Source organism: Spermophilus citellus (genome assembly GCF_964194105.1).
Source record: "Spermophilus citellus genome assembly, chromosome: 17".
Classification (NCBI taxonomy): domain Eukaryota; kingdom Metazoa; phylum Chordata; class Mammalia; order Rodentia; family Sciuridae; genus Spermophilus; species Spermophilus citellus.
This window is the reverse complement of record NC_138199.1, coordinates 12,972,696-12,985,860: the sequence shown is the minus strand read 5'-3', so window position 1 is coordinate 12,985,860 and position 13,165 is coordinate 12,972,696. Positions and strand designations below refer to the sequence as shown.

The window sequence follows — 13,165 nt, the reverse complement described above, 5'->3', positions numbered from 1 at the left end:
AAAAGATGGTGGAAAATGATACTGGAGTTTCCTAAAAGTGGCCATCAAGGAACTCCCAAGTTTCCAGTCAATATTTGAAGAACACAAAAGAGAAAAGAATAACAAAAAGAAAAGAAAAGTTAGCAAAATGGTTACAATTTATGGTTTTATTTGATTAGCAAATAACAAATGATAGATAAGTTTACTGGAGGACTCAGGTGGTGTCATCATTCTGGTAGTGGTGGCTAAGAGAAAGAGGAACAGGTTATTGGAGGTGAATGACCTGAAAAGTCTGATGTCTGGTCAATGAATCAACAGTAGAATTTAAAATAGGGTTTTTGGTGTCAGCGTTTCTGCTGTTCCCTGGTATATCAGGCCTGGGGGGAACTGAAGAGTCATATATTAATGCTGAGGGGCCATGTTTGCCATCAAGCCTGACTTATTGTCATATGATGCTGTTCTGTGGCCACCTCAACTTCAAGGAGTCAAAAGCTAATTTGTTTTTCTTTATGTCAATCCTACATACATTTGAGAAAACCTGGAACTTTCCCTAGATGTGCTGACAATAGATATGATTCTTTAGGAGGAAAAGCATGTGATAATCTCATTTGAGATGATTTTGAAAATCCCAATCCGTCATTCTTGAATGATTTTAAAAAAGTATGTATATGCAAACATTTTCTATGTATTATGTGTGTTTATAAATATGTATGTACATATACATATATAGCACTCTAGCACTGAGCTATACCCCCAATTTTAAAATACATTTTTACTTTTGATTGATACACAGTAATTATACATATTTACAGGGTATGATATGACATTTCAATGCATGTATATACAATATATAATGATCATATCAGGGTAATTAGCATATCTATCACCTCAGACATACATCTTGTTGTGTGTGTGGTGCTGGTGATGGAATCCAGGGACTTACACATGCTAAACCCACACTTTACCATTGAGGTATATCTCTAGCCTCAGACATATATATATATATATATATATATATATATATATATATATATATATATATATATCATATCTGTATGTTGTCAACATGGCCAATCCTCTCTACTAGCTATTTGGAAATATTCAATTAATGGTTGTCAACTGTAGTTATCCTGCTGTGCTATTAAACATTAGAAGTTATTTCTCCTAGCCAACTGCACCCCATGCCCATTAACCATCCTTTCTTCATCCCTCCTTCTCCCATTGACAACTGTGTGACCTTGGACAAATGATATGATCTCTTAAGGGCCTCAGTTTCCTCATCTGTAAAATGGCAATGATGACGGTGTGGACTGATTAAGATGACTTTAAGGGTTAAATAAGACAATATATACCAAAAATTGGGCTCTTAGGAAGTTTTCTCAGTAACATCTAGCTGTTCTTACTAAGTGCTCCAACTTAGATCTGATAAGGCCTCTGAATCTAATGACCAGCTTATAGAAAACACAAAGGCAGAGAATATGTTAAACCATACCAGAGGAATGCAATCTGCAAAACCTAGATGGTGAAAACATCACAGGATACATAACATACAATAAATTTCAAGGAAAGCAAGCAACAATAACAAAGAGGCAGCCTCCATGGTCCATAGAAAGAGACCTTAAAGATCAACCAATTGCAATGTATGAACTTTTTTTTTGGATCCTGACTGAACAATCAAACTGTTTATAAAAGCTATTAGAAAAAACTTATGAAAGAATTAGAAAGTTAAGTACCAGTGAGACACTGGATATTAATGCATTGTTGCCAATTTTTAAAGGTGTAATGATGATATTGTGTTATATAAAAATAAAGAATCCTTTAATCCTTTTCTTTTAGAGATGTATGTTGAAATATTCACAGATGAAAAAAACATATTGTCTAATCTCGGGGATGGTGTGGTTTAGTGGTATGGTGTGCTTAGAGTACATGATGCCCTGGGTTCATCAGAAAGAGAATATAGTGTTTGGGATTGGCTTCAAAACAATAGGGGATATAGAAAGGAGTTTGGCCATAAATGTCAAAGTTGGGTGATAGAAACACCATCTCTCTCTACTTTTAAATATATTGGAAATTCTTCATCACTGAAAATTTAAAAATAGCTTGTGTTGATGCAATTTCTACTGAAAGGATTAGGTTCAAAAGAAATGAGGTGCTGGAGTAAGTAAGAAATCATTCTATGTGACTCTCACAATTCTATATAATCTGGAGGATTGACATTTTCTGCCTTCTCAAATTCACATCTTAAGTACACATCACATGTCCTTTGGCTGTGTTGGTCTTCTCATTTCCTTTGTTTTTTTTCCTGCATCTTCTCTCCTTTGATTGTACTATTTCCTGTTGGAATATCCTTTCTCTCCACAAATTCACCTGACCAAGTTTTTTTCTACTCATCAAGACAAAATTCCAAGTTCACCTTTGAAGTTTCCCTGAATGGCCAAATTTTCTTTGAATTCCTGTCGTACTTAAAATTAGTTTGTTGCCTGCTTATTCATATTTTCTCCCTAAATTAAAATATAAGCATTTTTAGGGCATGAACCATCCTTCCCTGAAGGTAGGCACTGTATTAGTCAGCTTTTGGTTACTATAATGAAATGCCTAAGGCAATTAACGTACAAAGAGAAAAAGGTTGATGGGGCTCAGGAGTTTCGAGTTTCCAAAACAAGAATGAATGTCTCCATTGCTTTGGGCCAATGGCCAGAGTGGTACATCAGGGTAGGAGTATATGGTGAAACAAACCATGATAAAGAGCATTTCAGTAAAGTCTCTAGGATTCTAAAACAATTGTGTGTTTTGGTGGTGGAGGAGGGATGGAAAAGAACTCAAGGACATGGGCTCATGTCTAACACAAATCAAGTGTGACGAGGAGAACACAGGGTGTCATGATGATGGGAATCAGATCTATAGGCCTGGGGGGATTTAAATAGCGGTCGGCCAATCTTCCCCCAAAGTGTCTGTTTGTTTGGGGGAGGGGATATTAGGGATTGAACCTAGGGGCACCCAGCCACTGAGTGACATCCCCACCCCTTTTTAAAAAATATATTATTTTGAGACAGGGTCTCACTAAGTTGCTTAGGACCTGGATAAGTTACTGAGGCTGACTTTGAACTCATGATCCTCATGCTTCAGTCTCCCAAGCCACTGAGATTATAGTAGTACCCCACTGTACCCAGCACAAAATATCTACTTGTAAATCGCAGAGACCTCCAGTTACTTTCCTCCAAATTCCTGCCAACCTGTGAAAATACCTAAAACATTTTCCAGGTCCCAACCAGAGAGCAGAAGGCTCTTGGCTGATGCTGTAAAGTGGGTATTATCCAGAGAGTGACTAGGAACAGTGGTTAAACAAACGCTTAAAGACAGGCAACCTGAGTCACAACAGCTCATGCCCCTGAACAAGCCACTTCACTTCTTTAGGTCTCTATTTCATACATGTCAGGGTCACAGTGCAAGAGAAGAAGTCTCTGTATTCCGAGAATAGCACAGTGCCTGGCACATAGGTGACCCCTTATTCTCATTCTTTCTGTTTCCCTAGTCCAGGCTCCTGAGTCAACAGGAAGTTGGCTTCAAGACAGAGGAGCTCCCCCGGAACATACCTGGGGTCAAGATCTATTAAAAGTTTCTCTATCACTCTTCAAAGTCACATCTTTCATTTCAGGGAAAATTTCAAGGAGCTAAATTAGGAATGGAAAAGTTGCATCCGACAAAAGGTATGTGCAAACACATGTTTGCAAATGAGGTCAAGCTTTCAAAATACCCCTTCTCTGACAGATGAGTCAAGCTCCATGCAGTGGTCTTACTATTTACCATGTAGGACAGCACATTCTCTCAGTGACTGACGGGATCGTTTGCCAGGGGTTATATTGGAGGGAGTTACTCATTGGAAAATGTGGCTGCATTGCTCCACCTGAGATCTGAACTTGGACTTCCAGGGATTTCACCTCAAATAAGCTGAATTCCTCACTTATAACTGTCAAAGAATCACAGCCAAGGAAAATCCGAGTGCCAGCCCAGTACCGGCTCCTCCTAGGATCAACTGGAGGTCCAGGTAGGGAATGGTGGTGGCCCTCGGTGGAGGGCCATGGGGCATTGGGCTTGGCTTGTGTGACTCTATCGTTACTACCAAGGAATGTTGCCGTGTGTCTGCCATTCGTCTTTTGATTTAGTTATTCAACTGCTCCCCCAGCATCTATCATAGTCACAGCCAACACTTGTGTAGCACTTCTATATTCCTGGCATTGAGCAGAGGTCTCAATCCATCCACAGCAGGCTCTATTCCTCCGGGCTTGAGGTGAAGCTGAACATCATGACAGAGGGAAGCAGCTCACATGATGATTGGAAAGCAGAAAGAGACTCCACTCACCAGATACATGTATATACCCCAAAGCCATGCCCCCAATTCCTACCTCCTCCAGCCACACCCTTCCCTCCTTCAGTTACCACTCAGTTAATCCCTTTCAGGGTATGGATTCACTGATTGGGTTAAGACTCTCACAACCCAACCTTCTCCTCTGACCTTCTTGCATTGTCTCACACGTGAGCTTTGGAGGAACATCTCACATCCAAACCATCATCCTTCCAATGAGATAACAGCCTGAGTCTGCTCAGGCTGCTTCTATAGAATACCAGACTTAAATAAGAGACATTTATTTCTCTAGTCCTGAAAACTGGAAGTCCAAGATCAGGGAGAGAGCTTGGTGGGCTCCTCTTGGTGGGCTCTTCTGGTGAGGCTCCTCTTCAGCCTGCTGACTGCCAACCTCGCCTCACATCCTCAGGTGGCAGAAAGAAGGGCGAATGAGCTCTCTGAGGTTTCTTGTATAGGGGCACTAATGCCATTTGGGAGGGCTCCACCCTCATGATCTGATCATTTCCCTAATCCCCTCCTTCTAATACCATTGGGGGTTAGGATTTCAACCCCGTGAATTGGTAGGGAGTGGGACATGGACATTCTGCCCAATGCCATACAGGTTAGGTATCCCTTATAAAAATTCTTGGAGCTGGGTGCAGTGGTGCATGCCTGTAATCCCAGCAGCTTGAGAAGCTGAGGTAGGAGGATCACAAGTGCAAAGCTAGCCTCAGCAACTTGATAAGGCTCTAAATAACCGGAAGAGACCCTATCTCTAAATAACAAACAAAAATCTAGGCTGAGGTTATGGCTCAGTGGTTGAGTGCCCCTGGGTTCAATCCCCAGTAGCACCCCCCCAAACAAAAAATTATTGGAACTAGAAATGTTTTGGATTTCAGATGTTGTTTAGATCTTATAATATTTGCATATACATAATGAGTCATCCTGGGGATGGGATCTAAGTTTAAACATGAAATTCATGTATTTTTCATATATACATGGCCTGAAGGCAATTTTGGGGGGGAATTGAACTCAGGGGCACTTGACCACTGAGCCACATCCCCAGCCCTATTTTGTATTTTATTTAGAGACAGGGTCTCATGGAGTTGCTAAGCACCCCTCCATTGCTGAAGTTGGCTTTGAACTCATGATTCTTCTACCTCAACCTCCTGAGCTGCTGGGATTACAGGCGTGCCACTGCATCCGCTGAAGGCAATTTTCATACAATATTTTTAGTGTGCTTGCATTTTGACTATAACCCATCACATGAGGCCAGGTGTGGAATTTCCCACTTGTGGCATTGTGTTGGTGCTTTTTGTTTTGTTTTGCGGTACTGGGGATTCAACCCAGGACCTCTCGTATGCTAGGCAAGGGCTGTACCACTGAGCTACATCCCCAGCCCAAAAGTTCTGGATGAGGCATTTAGGATTTCAGATTTTTTGACTGGGAAATGTTTAACCTGTGCTATACTATCTAGTAGGGTCAAAAATAACTACAATCGAGATGTATGGAGAAATGTAAATATTTTATTTCTACTATAACTCATCCAGCCTTCTTTTCAGCCCTTGCTCCCTACAGCTCCATTCGCTGGTGTTCCATAAAAAAAAAAGTTAAGTGACTAAATCAATTGAAATCTTCATCTGATGTGATTATCTAAAACCCCTTTAGATAATATTTATTCTCCTCTCAAAATGCCCCCTCTCTCCCTGGGATAGGGTTAGGGGTGTATAAAGGAGGGTGTGTGGCTAACTTGTCTTGCAGCAGAGGGGAAGTTTGGGAGTCATTAGTGTAATGTCCTCTGGCCACTATCACCATGTCCCATATTCTCTCATTTGCTATCTTAGTACATTCCACCACCACCACCACCCTGCCCCCGACCTCTTATGACCCTACCCATGAAGGCCACAGTCTTGACCCAGCTTTCAAGGATCCCCACCAGAGGTGGGATTCCTACCTTGGAAGTTGGGATTCCTCCTAACTTTATCTCATATGTTTGCATTTGTTCCTCAAGATCCAATTTTGGATTCAATTCCAGTTTAAGAAAACCTTCTGGGCACTGCAGCCTGATCACTCTCTTTCTTAGAACATTTTAGGTATTATATTTGGAAATTAATTCTGTACTCTGTTGAGATCTCCCTTATCTTCTATATAAAGGTACTTTTATCTCTTATTATTTAATTTTTAAATCCCCATTGGTGGGGCATGAATAATGCCTAATATTTGCTTGAATTCCCCAAACCTCCTAATCCAGAGTCTAATACAGAGAAGGATACAGGTGTTCACAGACAAAAGGTTCATATCCCTGTATATGAGTAGCCTCCAAAAGTAAAGGAGAATAAGAAAAAGAAAAAAAAAACAGAAGTGCTACAGAAAACTGGACTAGAGATATGAACAGATAGATAATCCACAGCAAAAGAAATGCAAATGATCCTAATCACATGAAAAAAAATTTCTCAACTCTGTTCATCGTAAGAACAATAAAAAATTAAAACTACACAGATAATATTTCTAACCTATCTGATGGGCCAAACCCCAAAAGTTTTACAACATATTCTTGGCAAGGTAGTAGAGAAACAGGCACACGCTGCATTACTAGAAAACTATTTTGTTTTGCAAGAATCTGCTGCATTTGTGCTGAGAGAAGGACAGACAATGCAGTTTACTTGTTTTTGCTTTTACTTAAATATTTTCCTTGCTCAAATCCTCCCCAAGCGTCTAAGCTGGGTTCATCTCCAATGTTGGCAGCAGCACAACCCACACCAATTATGGCGTTAAATGCAGTCTGCACCATTTCAAGGCCTTAGGGCAGGAGACAAGAAGTGGTTCCCTGGGACCGGAGCAGTGTGAGTTAGGAGACAGGATGTTTCAGGCCCTAGATCTCACTGTGCCTGTGCTAAGTGCTGGTAACCCAGGGTCAAGCTGAGGCAACTGTGGGCTTTTTAATAAGTGCATTATCTGTGTTTTTGATATATGGAGTCCTCTAAAGACTGGGGTGCTGGGCAGGAACCCAGGGTAGGAATCTCTTTTGCCAAGTTCCAAGGGAAGTTCTTTTTTGGAATTGATGTTAATGAACAAAGAAGAGAAAGCATAAGTATGTGTAGTATTAAAGAAGGTGTGTGTGTGTGTGTGTGTGTGTGTGTGTGTGTGTGTGTGTGACTTTTAAATGTTATATTTAAAAAAATAAATGTTTAAATGTTATATTTAAAAAAAGGTAAGACTTTTAAATGTTATATATAGAAAAAGGGAGATACTAGGTTAGAGATATAAAGGTAAAACTCTATGAATATATCTTATTTTGTAGATATGTGTTTAGAACCATGTGAATATTTTATATAACTATAACAAAATTCAATTTTTAAAAAGGGGTTATCATTAAACATCTAAAGCGAATGAAAAAATGAACTAGGTTCTTTATGCAATTTGACACATAACCACTTGGAGAACAAGCCAGAAAAAGAACTAAGAACAGAAAGAAGAGGAAGGAGGGAAGGAAGGAAGGGTTAGAAGGAAGAAAAAGAGAAAAATAAATCATGACCTATTTTAAGTAATCATATTGGTGGCAGCAGTGTTATTTTGAGACTGTTATATGTATACAGTGAAGTAAAGAAACGAGTAAGTCCATTCCATTGCCAGGAGCCAGAATCTTCAGTGCAGGAGAGAACAAGTATATATTCGAGATAGGTTAAGTAAGAACTTTGTAGTACTGAATTGGGACTGGAAGTTTCAGTATGAATTGATAATAATATTGTGTCATTAAAACTAAGCTTCCTAAAATGGATGGAACTTGAGAACATTGTGTTAAATGAAATAACACAAGCTCAGAAAGCCAAGGGACATATGTTTTTGTCTCATATGTAGAAGCCAGAGAGGAAAAAAGGAAAAAAAAAAAAAAGGTGGTGGTGGGTGGATCTCATGAAAATCAAAGGGAGATCAGTAGAATACAGCAAAGGGACGAGGGTGTGGGAGGAGAGAAAGGTAAGGGGAAATACTGGGGAATGATATTTTCCCAATTATATCGTTATATTGTGTGCATGTGCAACTGTATAACAACAAATCCCATCATTATGTACAACTATAATGCACCAATAAAAAATATAGGAAAAATAAATCCATTTCCTACCTCTGTCCCCTAAAAAGGCTTAGAAACAATGAGCACCCTTAGTGGCTATAAATGGTGGTCTATAATTATGATTCCCCACTGATGGGGTCCAGGAGAAATGGCTAAATTCAAGTCTGAAACAGGAAATATACAAAATGAGCTTAGCATATCTTGTCCTAACAGAAAGCAAGGAAACAAAATATCAAAAAAGACTAAATTGGGACAAAAGGACTTAGTAGCTGACTTGAAGAGGCTCCCACTCGCCAAAGGTGGGAGGCACAATTTGATTATTATAACGATAATAATGGCAAGAAATTGAAACATTTTAAATGCTTAAGTACACAAGTTCATAATGATTAAAAAAGAAAACTTTGAAGAGGGCAAGGAAACAATGATTTTTTAAAAAATATATTTTTTTAGTTGTTGATGGACCTTTATTTTATTTATTGTATGTGTTGCTGAGAATCAAACCTAGTGCATCATACATGCCAGGCAAGTGCCTACCACTGAGCCCCAGCCCCAGCCCTGGAAACAGTGATTTTTAAAACAGGTAAATGAAGGGAAAACAAACAATCGAGCATTTATCTTGACTTTTCTGCATACTTGTGTGTCAGGATAGACAAATAGTTGATGAGGGAGATGTTTCTCTTTATAGAAGTGCCACAGCTGATAAATGACAAGGGAATGATAGAATTGAAACACCATCATTTTAAAACTCCTGAAAATACCGGATATAGATAGAAATCATGAATAGATACTAATATCACAAAACAAAACAAAACAAAAAACCAACCTGACTGTGACCCCTAGTGGAAATTCACGATCCACCTGAGCTATTCTTGTCAAGAAAATCACACCTAAATCTGATGGACCCTCCGACTCTCATCACCAGGAATACAGAAGTCTCTTAGTCCATTTTCTGTTGCTGTAACTGAATAGCACAGACTGAGTAATTTACAAGGAAAGGGGGTTTATTCATCTCATGGTTCTAGAGACCAGGAAGTTCAAGATTGGGTGGCCAAGTGGGGCCTGTTGGCGCACGCCTGTAATCCCAGCGACTCAGGAAGCTGAGGCAGGAGGAACTCAAGTTCAAAGCCAGCCTCAGCAAAAGTGAGGGGCTAAGCAACTCTGTGAGAACCTGTCTCTAAATAAAATACAAAATAGGTCTGGGGATGTTGCTCAGTGGTCAAGTGTCCTTGAGTTCAATCCTCAGTACCAAAAAAAAAAAAAAAAAAAAAAAAATAGTTGGGTGGCCACATCTGTTAAGGTTCTACTTAGACGCAGGGACTCTCTTTGCAGCAACATAAGGTGGAGCAGGATATAACATGGTGAGAGACACTGGACATCTTACTTCAGGTTTCTTCTATTTTATAAAGCCATGGTCCCATTGGATTAGGGCTGGACTCTTGTAGCCTCATTTGACCTTAATTATCTCCCCAAAGTTCCATGTCTAAATACTATAGTTAGGTTAATACCTCATGACAGGGATTAAATTTCAACATGAGTTTTGGTGGGTGCATTCAAACCCCAACCAGAGGACAGAGAAACATGTCAAATGTCACTACAGGAAAACAATCTGAAAAATTCAGGTTATGGGAAGTTTTATACAACAAATAATGTAATTTCTTCAATAATAATATGCAAGGAAATTAAAAGGAAGGGAGAAAGAGAGATGAACGAGAAACCTATAAATCAAGTCAAAGTACAAAATATTAACCAGCAAACATAATATATGGACCTTATTTGGAGCTTGATTCAAACATTATTCAATCCATGAATACTGAGTAGTCACACACACAGGAAAGACAAGATTATCTCCCTATCCCTGGCCAAAAAGAAAACAATTGGGTAAATTTGAATATTAGTCGGATATATAAATATTAATTATTGTTAATTTTTTATTAGTAATAATGACACAGTGGTTCATTTTTTAGAGTCTCTAGAGATACAAACTGAAAAATTGGTGGAACACTGGGCAACAGACATGTCACAGTGCTCTTCTTTTGCATCTTTGGATTTTTCCCTAAGAAATGTGGTAAAGGGGCTGGGATTGTGGCTCATCGGTAGAGTGCTCGCCTAGCACGGGCAGGACCCGGGTTCGATCCTCAACACCACAGAAAAATAAAGGCATTGTGTTGTGTCCATCTACACCTAAAAAGTAAATATTTAAAAAAAAAAGAAAAAGAAATATGGTAAAAAGAAAATTAGCTCTAAAACCTTTTTTTTTCCTTATAAAAAGTAGTAAATGATTTTTAAAAGACATTAAAATAACACAGAAATGTACTGAGTGAAAGGTAAAATCTCCTTCACCACCCTCCCACCCAACCCCGGAAGTAACTACTACAAGTGTTTCAGCAGATGGCCATGATGACTTTTTATCCTTTATTTTTGTGGTACTAGGGAATTTACCCAGAGCCTCACACATGCCAGGCAAGTACTCCACCACTGAGCTATATCTGATATTCACGCATAGTCACTTTTGGGTCCCCACAGGGTTTAGCCATGTGACTTTGCACCAATGAACTGTTAGTTGAAGTTACATTCATCACCTCTGTGTAGGCTTTTGAAGAGCCAACACATGGTTCATATTTGCTGTGTTCTCTATTCTCTCTATCATGGGATGTTCCATAAAGTTGGATCCAGAATGCAAAGAACAAGTCACAACCAGCGCATGATGGACACTAGTGTATTTGACAAGTGACCCTTTATTGTGGCATATGCTAAGATTTTTGAGGTCACTCAGTACTGGCATGTAACTTTACCTATCCTGACCGATACAGTATCCTTCCATATCTTGCAATGTGCCTGTTCTGTGTAACACAGAACACACACAATTAAACTTTCCCCCCAATGCTATATTATACATGTTGCTTTGCAACTTGCCTGTTTTTTAAGCTCAATAATGCATTGTAAGAATTTGAATTTACTTTGATGTAAGACTAATCTGAGTTCCCAAATGCTCAAAAACAGTTTCCTAAAGGCAGAAATTTGTTTCTCTTAAATGGGGGTCAATAGAGGGGTTATCAAGTTAATGCATGGGGGAATTCAGCTGAGTGTAAATTCCAACACTAGAGCCTTCCTTGTTTCTGGAGTGTTATTGACAGTGAGCTGTGGATTTGCATGATTCCACATGCTTTTCCTGCCCAAGGAAGCAGGAAATCCAGGAGGTTGTTTAAGTGCCTGTCTTTCTCTTTGTAATCTCGCAGGCCCTGTCTGTGGTTGGAAGCAAAATCCAGGATTTCCTCAATAGCTTGGAGTTGGAGAGCTGTTGAAAGGTGAGCCAATGTCCCAACCATTGAATCTGGGAGTGAAGGATTGATTACTTGAACCAATAAATATGATAGAAGTGATACCATAGCAATCTAAAGGCCCAGGTCAGGCCAGGATCTCCAGAGATCAGCAATTTCTATTTCTTGTCTCAGAAGCCCTGAATTGCTGGAGAGGCCCTGAAACTACATGGAGCAGGAAATGGGTTCATCTGAATATAGCCCCCTGCCCATCCATTTCTTCCAAGAAGCCAGGGAAGCTATCTTCTTCCAGATTATCCCACCATACCTATTGAATACCACTGAGTGATCTAGGGCATGCTCTACAGAAGAATCACCCTGTGGAGCCCTACAGAAATTCCTAATGCATGCAATTGTGAGTTGTAATAAAATTGTCGTTTCAAGCCATTAAGGTTTCTTATTTTTGTCAATTAATCCAACAAATATTTATTTTGTGGTTTGTCATGTCTATGGTGCTACATCTATTTATCTTCTAAGTGCTTACAGCCTAGTAGGTTAAAGGAGAATCACCACAGTAAGACAAAATGGAGCCTTACAACAGAAAAATAAGCAAAGAGTGAAGTAATTTTAGTGAAGTAAAATAACATATTTATCTGGAGAATATTGGGAATTCTGGAGAGGTCTCCAGTAAAGCATCTTCCATTCTTTTTTTTTTAATTTTTTTTTAGCTGTAGTTTGACACAATATCTTTATTTATTTTTATGTGTGGTGCTGAGGATTGAACCCAGTGCCGCAGGCATGTGAGGCAGGCGCTCTACCACTGAGCCCCGACCCCAGCCTGCATCCTCCATTCTTATTGAAGTTCTGGACTAATGGAGACATCAAGAGTGTTGAGCCATTAAGTTTTGGGATTATTTGTCAATAGAGCATAAAATAACCAGAATGTTGCTCTGACTCAGGACCTTATAACTTCTTGCATGAAAAACTGACCCCTCTAGGCAGTGTCCTACCTTCCCGACCACTGTCTGTACTGCTCAGGTGAGTTTTCATGATGAACCATGTAGGGCTCATGCTCACCACCCACAGACCACAGCCTTGCCTCTTTAGCAAGTTCTATTGGTCTTTGTTCTATTGGTCTTTCAAGATTGTCTTTGAACCCAATGTTCCATGTACCCCTTGTCTTTTCCTTACATGACTTATGTCCTAACCTCCATTCAGCTTTAGATGAGTCCCCTTGACCTCCCATAATTTTTTTTTCGTTCATGTTTTCTCTGGTCCTGGAATGCTCTTCCTCTCATCCATGTGTGTCCACATCCTACTTGCCTTCTGAAGATGTCTATGAATATCCATTCCCCAGGAGGAAAGGACCCTTGAATTTCACAGCATTTTATCTGGACCACTCATAAAACTTACTTTTCTTCCTTTTACATTTGGAAACATATCTTTCATATTCCTCAAAGACCAGGAAATCCTTACAGGCAGGATTTTACTTACTTATTTTAAACTCATTTTGAACTT

The 13,165-nt window shown here is 39.5% G+C and overlaps 1 long non-coding RNA gene across 1 annotated transcript; it reads left to right on the top strand.

The window, feature by feature from the left end:
• The first annotated feature begins 3,756 nt into the window (after positions 1–3,756).
• LOC308636965 lies at positions 3,757–12,088 on the top strand. The gene is made up of 3 exons (XR_014019527.1): positions 3,757–4,024; positions 11,627–11,695; positions 11,843–12,088. It is a non-coding gene; the product is annotated as an uncharacterized lncRNA (long non-coding RNA).
• Positions 12,089–13,165: the final 1,077 nt, after the last annotated feature.